The following is a 13,773-nucleotide window of genomic DNA, read 5'->3' as shown; positions in this document are numbered from 1 at the left end:
CGCAGGGGCCAATCGACAGAAATCCTCAGAGCAAGAAAATAAAATACAAAACCTAGACCCAGAGCATCAGTGCTCAAGCTGAGGGTGAGGACCTGCACTGAATCAAAATCATACAGGAATTCTTACAGTGCAGCTAAACGAAGACTAAGGGCAAGTGTTAAAGGAATTCAGACTGCAGTCAAGATCAAGAATATGTATAATATTTCCTACGTGGCCTGACAGTAGGCTGTCCAACTCGTTAACAATTTCTGCAACGTTTATCAGATGATCAGCCAGATGGCATGGCGGTTCAGTGGTTAGCACTGTTGCCTCACAGCACCAGGGACTCAGGTTCGATCTTACCCTTGGGCAAGTGTTTGTTTGGAGTTTACATGCTCTCCCCGAAACCTGCTACCCTCCAGGTGCTCCGGTTTCCTCCCACAGTCCAAAGACGTGTAAGTTAGGTGGATTGGCCATGTTAAATTATCCATATAGTGTGCGGAGGTGTGTAGGATAGGTGCGCTAGCCATGGGAAATGCAGGGTTGGGGGATGGGTCTGGGCGAGATGGTTTTTGGAGGATTGGTGTTGGGCCAAATGGCCTGTTTCCACACTGTAGTGATTCTATGATATTTCAAGAAAGGTAGTAACTTATATTTAAATAGCACCTTTCATAATTGCAACTCTACAACTGATTAAGTACTTTTGAGGTAGTTGTTCCAAAGTGGTAACCAACTGACACACAGCAAACTCCCACAAGAAATGTAATAATAACTGATAATGTTTTGCATTGCTGGTTAAATGATAAATATTAGTAAGTACCGATGCTTGCTAATCCCATTTTACTAATTGACTGCCCATGCTTCCACAGAAATCATGTTTCCATGGGCAAAGAACAAGTCATTAATCAATGTGCACATCCCTCTGACAAAACAATGAGACATTTCATTCCCTGAATTTTTTTTTTGATTCCCATGTCTTTACTAGTTATTCTATCTTCAGAACATAGAGACAGAACTTGATTATAGGACTTAAACCTGACTCAATATTCACAAAGACCTTTCACTTTTCTCTTGTCCCTTGACTCCCTAAAATGCCCAAAAATAAACTGATCTCAATCTTGAATTATGCTTTATGACAGAACGCTCACAGTTTTCTAGGTATGGGATTTCCAAAAGGTTCACAGTTCTCTAAGTGAACAAATTTCTCATCTCAATCCTAAATGGCCAATCTCTTACCATGAGAGTTTGACCCAATCATTCTAAACTCTCCAGCTAGTGTCACTGGTCTGTCAGGATCATCCACTCCTTGCTTTTAGGTATTGCAACTGAAACCTAACAATAGGAAGAGAGTGCGAAGTCTAACTGACTGCAGACTACTGGATAGGAATATTTATATTAGGAGCAGCAATAGGCCATTCAGCCCCTCAAACCTGTTCCAACATTCAATAAGAAGGGCCATTGGAATCGAAGCAATAACTCTGTTTTCACTCCACAGATACTAGCAGCCTTGCTGAGTTTCTCCAGCAACTTCTGTTTGTATTTCAGATAGCCAACTTTAGCAATTCATTGTTTTCTTTCATAAGATCATGTCTGATCTGATTGTGACCTCAACTCCACTTTCTGAAGTACCCTTAGACCCTAAAACTTCCTTGTTCGCCGAGAATCTAAGCACCTCTCCTTTCAAAGTATTCAAAGACCCTGACTTCACTGTTATCTGTGGAAGAGAGATCCACAGACTCATAACCAACAGAGAGAAGCAAAAGATTTCTCTCAGCTTCTATCCTCTAGTTTGAAACTCTCCCACGTGGGGAAACATTCGTTTAGCATCCACCCTGTCACGTTGCGTCAGGAACTTATATATTTCAATTAGTTTCTTTCATCTACCAAACCAGCCAGCCTTCAAGCCATTATTTACCATTAGGCACTGTTATTTCACTGAGAAACTGCACAGCAAATGTCATGTTTGAAAACTATTGCAAACACATGCTCCATGTCACTTGTAGGCACTGACTCATACCAGGAAATGGTGCCCTCCATTACCCATCTTGAATGGTAATGCCTCATAATCTACATGGTAGTGAACCACAGGAAGCCTGCTACACAGACCCTCCACAATGTCCTCTGGAATTTAGCTATCATCCAGTATCACAGAATATCAGACTGAAGAAAACGAACCCTGAGTATTGGAACTCCCCAGCTGAGGAGAAGTTAAGGACCTCACACTGTTACAGTCAGTTCTGCTATAACACGGTAGTTCCATTTTCATGCAATCCTGTGTTACAAGAAAATTGTGTAATAGTAACACCATTTAAACTAATCATATTATAACCAAGGCACGTTTTAAAACTTTGTGCTTTAGAAACAGTGTCCCTAATTCGTCAATCGTATTATAGTGAATTTGTGTAAATGAAGTTAAAAATCACACAGCATCAGGTTATAGTCCAACAGGTTTATTTGGAAACAGTAGCTTTCGGAGCACTGCTCCTTCATTAGGTGATTGTGTGAACGAGAAAACTGTTATAGCACAGCTTACTTTTACTAATTCAGCTTTTCAGCACAGACCATCAGCCTGAGACTTGGAGGGGGATAAAGAAATTGTATGTCTCAGTCCCAGAATAGGCATCACCATTATTCAGTGATCTATCACAAACATAAGAGACTCCTGCTCGAAAGAAAGCAGAAAGTGATTGCAGTAAATTAAGTGTATTTAAATACATCTATTTATTTAAACGAACACTCCAAGTTTTCTGTTCTTCCATTCTAACTGGTACATCCTTTACTTACATGCAGTAGATCAGGAAATCCTTGCCATTCATGGTTGCCAGCAACGATTTAAGTTAAATCAATTCAAGTTAGCATAAGTGTACTTCAGCAACCGAACAGCTCTCCACAGCAGGGACTCAAAGAACTGCCAGACTTTTTAGCATTGTCCTGTGTACAAAGAACTGTGTTTATGTACCCTGTGTAGAGGGTTATCTGGATCCTTAAAACTGATGCTCTTTCATGTAGTACTTGTCAAGAGAGCTGTCAATAATAAGGACACATGGCGGCTGTTTGTAAGCATATCACAAACAATAGTACAGCAAAGCCACACTGGATAATATGCTTTTGGTTACCTGCTGTGCACAGAATTTTTGACCTGCAATATTGTACACAGCAAAAAAGAAGGCACAAATGCACATATGAATGAAAAGTAGCAGTAGAGTGGAACAGTGTGCACTGAACTTTTGAATGAAAAAAATTGCATTGATATAGCACCTTTCATGACATCAGGATACTCTAAAGCTCTTTATAACCAGCAATGCATTGCAGATTATTTTACAATAATAGAGTTATCCTTTTCAATACAGTAAGGTAAGGATACTGGGGAAGAGACCCACACACACTGGTGTCAGATGTTGTAAATCTTTGTAGATTCCCCCTCTATTTCTAGCGTGATTACCAATATGTTCCTTTACAATGTTGCTACGTGTAACCATGAAAGGAATTCCTACCCTATTTGGAGTTCAGGATCTCAGCCAGAAAGGTTTATTCTTGCTCACTTAGACACACCTCACAATGTCCAGCTCAATTTTGTGTGTGTGTGACAGAAATCATAGAAATCATACAATCCCTACAGTGTGGAAACAGGCCTTTTAGCCCAACAAGACCACACCAACCCTCTGAACAATATCGCACCCAGACCCATTCCCCTACCCTGTTACTCATATGTTTCAGGATAGCAGGAGACAGCAGCATCCAAATTTAGCAAGGCAATGGTTTAACATTAATTGTACACAGCTGGGATTGAGAGGCAGACTTGTCAAAGTGCTAAAGTCTCATTTGAAATAAGAGTTTGCTCACTACAATGCATTAAACACTGAATCAGGTTTGAGAAAAACAATTTTATAAAACAGTGAATCATGTTCAACAGATCTCTCACGGCTTGCTTTCAGAAACATTGGAAAAAGCAACATGTCGCAGTTTAGGATTTCCCTTTGCCCCCCAAGAATGCAATCTGTCTTAACTCAGTGATGGTTTAACTTAATAGCGGTTTAGTCTGAAATGCTGAGAATGAATTTGGTACTATTATACAAAGGAGACTGAGCTTGAGTTTCGGCGGTTTTGTCTCATTTAAACTTTCAGATGCAAAACAACAGGTTTCCACAGGAGTGAAGAAAAAGAATATCTGATCCATAATCCCTGACAAAAGTGAATGTGTGAGAAAAGCAACATAATGGTGTTCTTGAAGATGAAAGTGACATCCTGATCGTGGATTTCAGAGGCAGATGACCACAGCTTTAGACTGTGAAAAAAACCTGAATAGCCCATCATTTCTTTGCAGCCTTTTCATTCCCTCTGGCCTGACTGCTGGAACTCTTCATTGAACACAATAGCAACTGCAGTAAATCTTTCTTCTAATGCAAATCACAGCGATCAGGCCCTCATGCTTAACAACTTTCGATGAAGCTACAGTCACACAAACCACTGGCCATTTCATAACAAAACTAAAAATAATTGCAGTGACAGAAATGAAAACTGCCCCTTACTGCCTACATCCTACTTTCTTTTACTCACCAGCCGTACCTGTTAGTTAGTTACCTTCCCAAACCAACCCCTTCACACCCTGCACAAAGTGTACATTTTCAGTCTATACAGCTGATTCTTCCACATGCATATAAAAGGAAAACGAGTTTAATTATGTTGAAAGTGACTTGTTAACAATGCATGATATTCAGTATTTCAGATATTAACATTTTTGCAAGTTGACTCCTGTTTATAATCAGTCCAGACACATATGTCCTGATAATTTCCAAAGCTTCACTGTTTACATTATTGTAAAATCTGGATCAGAACATTTCGGCAATGGATTGAATATCTGATGAGCGATCTTTGTCACACAAAGGCTTCCAAGATACTTATCAAGCATTACAAACCCTGGAGCCTCCAAAACAACAACAACTTGCATCTTGATCGTGGCTTTCATTTCATAAGAAAGCTCCAGCCGTTTCCCACAGGAGACAGCAGATGTCAAACTGTAGTGAAAAAGTAAGGAGGGGGATCCATGGATATAGCTTAATAAACAGAGTGTTGAGAAGTTTTCTTAATGTTGGGCAGAAGAGTTGCAAAAGAAGGAAGGACTTGGGAAGGTGGGGGAGGTGATGAGGGGGGCAGATTTTGTGACAATAGACCAAAGATGGCCAGAGAGCTAGCTGGGAATGAAAAAGTGGGGGATGGGAACACACAGGTGGCTATTTGGAGGCCCCAGAGCTTCAGCTATTAAGCTGAAAGAGAGTACAAGGGTTGGATAAGGTGAAGTATCAAGGCTTTGAATTTTGACTTCTCTACATTGTGGGGTGGAAGACAGGAATTCAGTTCCACTCATTGGGATTTGAGGGAATGGAGTGACAGGACTGAATATAAGGCAGGATACAGGGATCGTGATTGAAGAAGATTGTGTGCATTATTTATATTAGGTACTCAGTGTAAGAAATTTGAATACTTGTGGAATCACGAATAAGGCTAAGATCTATGGGCCATCAAGACACACGGAAACTCAATCCAATACATTGGCAATATTACTGAAGGCCAAGCCTAGAATATACTGGTGTTGACCTCATTGGAGCTAAACAAATACTATTAAAGGGTATCACATGCTGTCTTACCAAATCAGTAACAGTGCCATAAAGATGCTAGGAATATTTAGCATCAGCCACAAACTGTCAATTTAAATATTCAATAATTCCATTAATTTAGATCACCCAATTTTTATTAAAGGGAAAAATATTTCTTTGAAATTTTCTATATAAAAGTAATGTATTGCAAATCAATCACATGTAAAAAATGTATGCATATGTATATACACTGTATATAAAGACAGGGTTTACTAATGAGCTGAAATAATCTCTTTTGCATTATCTACCATTGTAAAAACTCAATAAATTTAATTAGGCTTAACACATTGCAAGAGCAGATAGAAACAAGAACAGAAATTGCTGGAAAAGCTCAGTAGGTCTGGCAGCATCTGTGGAGAAAAACCAGAGTTAACATTTCAGATCCCGTGACCTTCTTCTGAACAGAAGAGTAGATAGTGCAGGTTTCAACACTTTAGGATTGTACAGGACATTGGTGAGGCCATTTCTGGAGTGCTGTGTACAGTTCTGGTCACCCTACTATACGAAGAATATTATTAAATTGGACAGGATTCAGAAAAGATTTACAAGGATATTGCCGGGATGGAGGGCTTAAGTGATAAACAGAGGCTGAATAGGCTGGAACCAAAAGAGAAAACGCTGGAAAATCCCAGCTGGATAGGCTGGGTCGGTTTTCACTGGAGCGTGGGAAGTTGAGGGGCAATCTTATAGAGGTGATCTATGAGGGGTATAGATAAGGTAAATAACAAAGGTCTTTTCCCTTGGGTCAGGGAGTTCAAATTTACAGTATATATTTTTAAGGTGAAAGGAGAAAGATTTAAAAGGGACCTGAAGGGTAACCTTTTCACACAGAGAGTGGTTCATATGTGAAATGAATTGCCAGAGGAAGTGGTACAATTACAAAATTTAAAAGGCATTTGGATAGTTACATGAATAGGTAAGGTTAGAGGAATATGGGCCAAACACAGGCAAATGGGACTAGTTTAGTCTGAAAAATGTGGTCTGCATGGGCAATTTGGACCAAAGGGTTTGTTTCCATCCAAATGACTTTATAACTTTAGAATCAAAAATTGATGATGCATTTAGCAATTTCTAAAGCCAGAAAGAAGCGTTCATATCAAATAAATTTAAGATTGACAATTTTGTTTAATCATCAATGTATTGTGGATAAAGTCACATAATGATTTCTTCCAGAGCTAGTGGCAAGGGACACTACCATTTGCTAAGTCATCCTTCAAAGTTCTTGGCAATTGTTTGAGCGTAAATTGCTGATGCCAGTGTCAGTCACTACATCACCAGGGCTGAAGCATCTGTGTACCACAACAATTTTAAGTAGAATTGATGAATAACCGAAAAACTGAAAGCAAAATAACTTCAAGTTTTTACTGTGCCAGTAGATGTAAAGCCTGCTATTGGGATTTACAAGGCAAATTTTAACACAGGTTTCACAGAAACTGAAATCTATTGACAGAGGCTCCACATATTGGCAAGGCATTAATTGGTATGAAGACACGGAGCAGTTACTTTTGTAGCTTTTCAGTTAGCTTGTGGCATTAACTGACCGAGAGGCATGCTGCGCATTGAGTTCTGCTGCCGTTTGTGGAGCACTGCACTAACAGTTTGCTTTTGCCTTGAAAGTGGCAGTGCAAGACAATCTGGACGAGCTATTTTATAACCTGCAGCATGATCCTTTAATTACAGAACAGTTCAACCCTAATAATTATTACAAATTCTACAAATATAGCGAGAGTCAGGCCATTTAAGACTGAGGTGAAGAAAAATAGCTTCAGCAGGTGGCGAATCTTTGGAATTCTTGACCACAGAGGGCTGGGATGTCCAGTCAGTGAGGGGTGGATGACAGAGTTTAATCCATTCCTAGATATTAAAGACCGTGTCAGAGGCTGAGGGATGACTGAATAGAGCTTTATAAAATCATGTGAGGTATGGAGAGGGTGAACAGAGGAGGTCTTATTCCCAGGGTAGGGCAATCGAAAACGAGAGAGGAGAGGTTTAAGATGGGGGGGGGAAGATATAAAAGGGACCTAAGGGAAAACCTTTCCATGTAGAGGGTAGTGCGCATATGGAATGAGCTGCCGAGGAAGTGGTGCAGGCTGGTACAGAATTTAAAAGGCATCAAGATGATTAGGTTCCCTACAGTATGGAAACAGGCCCTTCGGCCCAACAAGTTCCCACCGACCCTCTGAAGAGTAACCCACCCAGACCCATTTCCCTCTGACTAATACCCCTCACACTATGGGCAATTTACCATGGTCAACTCACCTGACCGGGACATCTTTGGATTGTGGGAGGAAACCGGAGCAAACCCATGCAAACTCCACACATTTTCCTGAGGTTGGAATTGAACCTGGGACCCTGGCGCTGTGAGGCATCAGTGCTAACCACTGAGCCACCATGTCGCCCCTAATGGATACATGAATAGGAAAGATTTAGAGTATATGGGCCAAATGCTGGCAAATGGGACTAGATTACTTTAAAATATCTGGTTGGCATGGATGAGTGGGACCAAAAGGGTCCGTTTCCATACTGTATATCTCTATGTCTCTGATGCTATGTGTTCAGGTCCATTGTACCTTGAAGGTGGCAATATAGGTTGATAAAGTGATGAAGAGGGCATACTGTATGCTTTCCTTCATCAGACAGGGTATTGAATACAAGAGTTGGCAGGTCATGTAACATTTGCAAAGGACTTTGGTTTGACCGCATTTGGAATACTGCGTACAGTTCTAGTTGCCACATTACCAAAAGGATGTGGATGCATTGGAGAGGGTGCAGAGGAGGTTCACCAGGATATGGCATGGTATGGAGGGCACTAGCTATGAAGGAGAGTCAGGATTGTTTTCATGAGAAAGATGGAGTTTGGAGGGGACCTGATTGAGGTCTACAAAATCATGAGAGATATAGACTGGGTGGATAGCAAGAAGCTTTTTCCCAGAGTGGGGAACTCAATTACTAAGCCATGGGTTCAAGGTGAAAGGGGAAAACTAAGAGAGAGACATGCGTGGAAAGCTCTTTAAGCAGACGGTGGTGGGTGCCTGGAAAGCATTGCCAGTGGAGTTGGTAGAGGTGGGCATGAGTGTCATTTAAGACACATCTAGACAGATATATGAATGGGCAGGGAGCAGGGGGATACAGATCTTTAGAAAATAGGCAACAGGTTTAGATAGAGGATCTGAATCAGCGCAGGCTTGGAGTGCCAAAGGGCCTGTTCCTGTGCTGTAATTTTCTTTGTTCTTTGATATTGAGGAATATGAGGATAGTGCAGGCTAATGGCATTGAGGTAGAAGATCAGCACGATCTATTTGATTGCTAGCTCAGTTTTGACAGGCTGAATGGCCTACTCCTTCTCCTATTTACTTTGTTCTTGTGGTCCAGTACAATAAATGAGTGACCAGTAGAATGCCAAATAAATGTTGTAAGTCAACACTGAATGTCAAACGTGCACTCAGATGAAGAAGGCTTCCACAGAAGTTAATTTGTGTTGGGGTGTACCATGTTTCTCATCATAAGCTCTCTATGCAAAACTGCTCTGTGTGCTCACAAAACCTGTACCCATTCTTCCACAGCATAACAATATGTTCGTTCAAACTCACATTCAAAAGCAGGGTACACTTACTGTTCTATCTTATCACTGCGTCAATCATTGACTGTGAAGTAGTATATTCAAGCGTTTCAAGGGTACTTGGGTTGTACATCTCATAGATATGTAAGCATGCCACTACGTTAGCTGAGACCAACCTTTACAGCAAGCTCATTCTGCCAGGAGCAAAATCTTCCAAAGTAACTGCAGGACAAGTTCAGTACTTAAAACTACAAAACCCTACTGCAGATCAAGCCCAGAGGGATTTAGGATGGTTTTCTTTTCCGGAGGCTTCCTGGCTGCTGCATCGACATCATTGGGGGTAAAAAGGACTTGAGCTCCAGCAAATGTGTAATGTTTCCACATGTTTCGAAGCTACCATTATTTAAAATGCTTCTGTGGCACTAAGAAGCATCAGTCACGCAAATTGCTTCAGATACACCATAAACTGTTTTTAAAAACACACCACAAATTGTAAACAGGAGTAAACATTGGTATCAAAGGTCATTTTCAAGACATTGATGCCTTAATGACACTGTAAGCAATGAACAGCCATCTAATTAAGCAAGTTCCAATGAACTGACTTTTTAAACAAAACACAGCTGATCTGAACACTTGTCTGAATTTATATGTTTCACATTACCTGACCTTATATTCCATTTTAAAAATGACCTAAACAACAAACAGTATGAGAATTTAACTGTGAATCAAAGTTAGATCTGATTAGAATGCTTCTATATTTAGAGAAAAAATATTTTTTATATAATTGTCCACCACTAACTAGGTATTCACTTTAAAAATGTGTCATAATATGGATGTAAATATAAATTCAACTCTTGTAAAAGCTGCATCATCCGTAAGAGTCAGGAATGCTTGGCTTACAGGGCAGAATGACGACCGCTTGCGCGCACACACACAAAGCATTTTCGGAAACCAAAGATGTTCTATACCAGGTCAAATTGGTGCCAGAGAGAAAAGCAAGTTGGATCACATTCAGTGTTCTCAGAAAAAGAAACTTCCGAGGAGAAAACTTTGGTACAAGTGAGCCAAAAAGTTTTCTTCTCTTCCAGTGTATTTCAAGAGCAAACGCTCTGGCAGTTGTGACTCCATAATTGATGCGGTACAGGTCTCAAAGAAGCACAAAGAATTTTAGCAATGCCCCGTGTGTATTGCAGATAGCACTGAAGGGCTGTGTCAGTTATCACTCTGCCAACTGGACAGACGCAGTTATTGGTCAGCACACACACCCACATACAACATATTATACATATGCATATATAAAATTACAACAACTGTACTGAGAGTCATTATGCAAAAACAACGTCTCAAAATCACTCACAATCATCATCGTTTTGTTTTGTTCTGGGAGCACTGTCCCTTTAAGAGCAACTCTGACCTTATGTGGCAAAGTTGGTCACATTTGGACTGAACTGTCTCAGCAAAGCGACCAGATTTTGCCATGAGCACGACATACTGTACTTCAGTCAGGTAACACACCCCGATCGCTCAATGTGAAAGAAAACGTGTAATTAAAATACGTTTGCGCTTCTTAATTGCAAGTGGGGCCAAAACATGCAATTAATTTCAGGGCAAGACCGGAGAAAATGCATCATTAAAATAATTTTACTGGTGGAGGGAAACAATTCCTAAGTGTTTCACGTAACAAACAAACCAAATAAAAAAATCAGTTCCACTCTGTTCGTGGTCTTTACATCACTGAAGGGGCAGAAAGAACATATACCATAACACTTTATGCAAACGCATGACTCCTTCAAAAGCAGATATATAACTCAATACCAAATGCAAAGATAGCAAGTGAATCCCATGCCAAACATCCATTACTGCAGAGGAAAACAAAACTGCTCAGACCCGGCTGACAATAACAACAAAAAAGTTGCTAAACTAGCCGTCCAACTTTTTCCCCTCAGCCCCCCACAACACACACACAGAGGAAACTCTGCGTTGGGACTCACACATAGTCTCTCAATTCCCCCTTTAACTCCTTAATGAGACTGGCGCCCGACATTCAACTAAATACTCATCCAGAGAGAGAAAAAAAAATGGGATCAGGTTGCAAAAACCAGAACATTTTTGGAATTCCATAAAAGGTAAAACGGGACAAAAGACGGCAGGAGCTGAAACGGGTTAGAAACATTTTTTTTTAAAAAAAGACAACATGGGGAAATGGGGCTTTGCAACAAAATGAGAACTTTGGGGGAATTTGAATTCTAAAGTCACGGTTTATTGTGAATCATAATTCCAACCACCCCCACCTCCCAACACAGCCTAATCTAACAGGGACCGCTAAAGTTTTGAAAAGATGATTACAATTGCAATGCAGTCTTCGGTAAACACAGAGGTACCACTCAGCTTAAAACATGAAGAGGGGGGGGGGGAAATACAAAACATTACCTGTTTGTAATGAAGAGCTTTTGTTTTGATTATCTGATCATTTGTTGAAAGCTTCAAACTGGAAGAAATAACTATGTCGAAACAAAAACAAACTTCTACAGACGATTTGTTTTTTAAAAAAAAAACAACTCGTGGAACCGTTATCATCAGCGCTTTTTTTTGCAAAAAAACAAAAAAAAATTCCACGCTTTAAAAACAAAGTAAAGCTCTCCAAAAGATCTGAAGTTGAGCAAAGAAATCCGCGAGGCAGTCCCTCTCAGCGTGTGTATTTTATCTTTTGCAAAAATAAAAGGAATGAATTCAGTCGCAGAGTTTGACGAGTTGGGGCCACTGTTGGCGTGTCTGTACCGCGACTCTTCAGACAAGATACAGGAGGGCAAAAAAAAACTTTCCCCTCTCGACTCAACACGCAGAAAGAGGGAGGGGAGAGGACAATTCGGCAAACTTTTTTTCTCTCCCTTCCTCCCTCTGCCTCACCAGTTCCCAGTTTTCTGCTCCAGAAAAGGCAGTCCCTGAATTACTTATGCCTGTCTCCCCCCCCCCCCCCCCACCCCCTTATCTGATTATCTCCCTCCCTCTCCCCTGGTGAGTGCCCAACGTTAGTTACTCGAAGTATTTTGCTCCCGAAGACGCACTTTCAGAAACCCAGGAATGGATTTGGCAGAAGTTCTTCCCACTCTCACCCGTCTGTGTATGTATCTCGCCCTCTCTCTATCTGCAAACACCAAACTTGCTTTGTAATGAAAAAAACTTTGCCTTTGTCAGTAAGTTTTATATATATATATATATATATAGCAAGAGTGCTGACCAAAATATGTACTAGTGTTGTGTTCTGTGATCTTCACAGCATATTTTAACACTGTATTTACATCTTTTATGCTACTAAGCAGAAATCATACACTTAACCCAATCCTCACTTTGCAATTAAAATAAAAGACGAGGTCAAATAATTGTGATGATTTATTGCAATCCAGACGTGTAGAAGCCTTAACACAATATTTTCGACTTCACGATCTTTCACTGTCGGACTGTACGTGAAAGCAGGACTCTGCAGCTCTTCCAGCAAGTTCTGACTGATTTTCTGGGACAGAAATCTCCCTTTCGTCTTGTGCTGTGCTGACCTCTGCTGGCGATACAATTTAACTCTTGATAGGTCCAGCTCCGGGAACGATGGCAGTGGCGCCCTCCCCTGTTCGCTGCTGGCTATGTGAGGAGTAAGGGGAAGAGCGCATCTTGTCATTGAGTCAAAGAGTCCAACAGCACAGAGACGGGCCCTTTGGCCCAAACTGGTCCATCCACGCTAACCCCAATTCCCTGTACTTAGCCCAATTCCTTCTAATCCTTTCCTATCCATGTATCGTTCTAAATGCCTTTTAAATGTTGTTAATGTACCCACCTCAACCATTTCCACTGGCAGCTCATTCCATATGATTACGACACTCTGTTTTAAAAAAAAATGCCCCTCAGGTTCCCTTTCATTCTTTCCCCTCTAACCTTAAACTGATACCCTCTAGTCTGTGATTCCCCAACCCTGAGAAAAAAGACTTGAATGCATTCACCCTATCCATGCCTCTCATGATCACATACACCTCTATAAGGATACCCCTCAGTCTCTTACGCTGTAAAGAAAAATGTCCTAGCTTGTCCGATGTCTCCTTATAACTCAGACCATTGAGTCCTGGCAGCATCCTTGTAAATTTCTTCTGAGCTCTTTCCAGTGTCACAACATCCTTCCTTTAACAAGGTGGTCGAAACTGAACACAATATTTCCAGTGGGACCTCACCAAAGTCCTGTACTATTGCAACATAACTGTCAGATTGTGGTGCCCCAGCTGTCCTTGGCAAATGCCCTGAGTTTTTGCGTACAACAATAGGTGCTCAGCTTGTATTTAATAAACAATTAGTCACAGAGATATACGGCAACGAAACAGACTCTTTGGTCCAACTCATCCATGCCAACTAGATATTGTAAATTAATCTAGTCCCATTTGCCAGCATTTAGCCCATATCCTTCTAAACCCTTCCTATTCATATATCAATCCAGATGCCTTTTAATTGTTGTAATTGTACCAGCCTCCACCACTTCCTCTGGCAGCTCATTCCATTAACACACCATCCTCTGCATGAAAGGTTGCCCTTTAGGTCCCTTTA

At 40.8% G+C, this 13,773-nt stretch overlaps 1 protein-coding gene across 3 annotated transcripts in view; it reads right to left on the bottom strand.

Annotated features, from left to right (window-relative positions):
* gli2a (GLI family zinc finger 2a) overlaps window positions 1-12,332 on the bottom strand; it is a 412,735-nt gene extending 400,403 nt beyond the window's left edge. For 2 of the 3 annotated variants that reach the window (XM_060827037.1, XM_060827045.1), the window contains exon 1: window positions 11,623-11,698. The gene's annotated coding sequence lies outside the window, so the exon portion shown is untranslated. Of the gene's footprint in view, window positions 1-11,622; window positions 11,699-12,257 lie in introns of those variants that run through there. The other variant, XM_060827038.1, reaches the window with a different exon arrangement.
* Window positions 12,333-13,773: the final 1,441 nt, after the last annotated feature.

This window comes from Hemiscyllium ocellatum, chromosome 7 (assembly GCF_020745735.1).
Source record: "Hemiscyllium ocellatum isolate sHemOce1 chromosome 7, sHemOce1.pat.X.cur, whole genome shotgun sequence".
Taxonomy (NCBI): Eukaryota; Metazoa; Chordata; class Chondrichthyes; order Orectolobiformes; family Hemiscylliidae; genus Hemiscyllium; species Hemiscyllium ocellatum.
The sequence above is the reverse complement of the archived record's forward strand: the minus strand, read 5'-3'. Positions and strand labels throughout refer to the sequence as shown.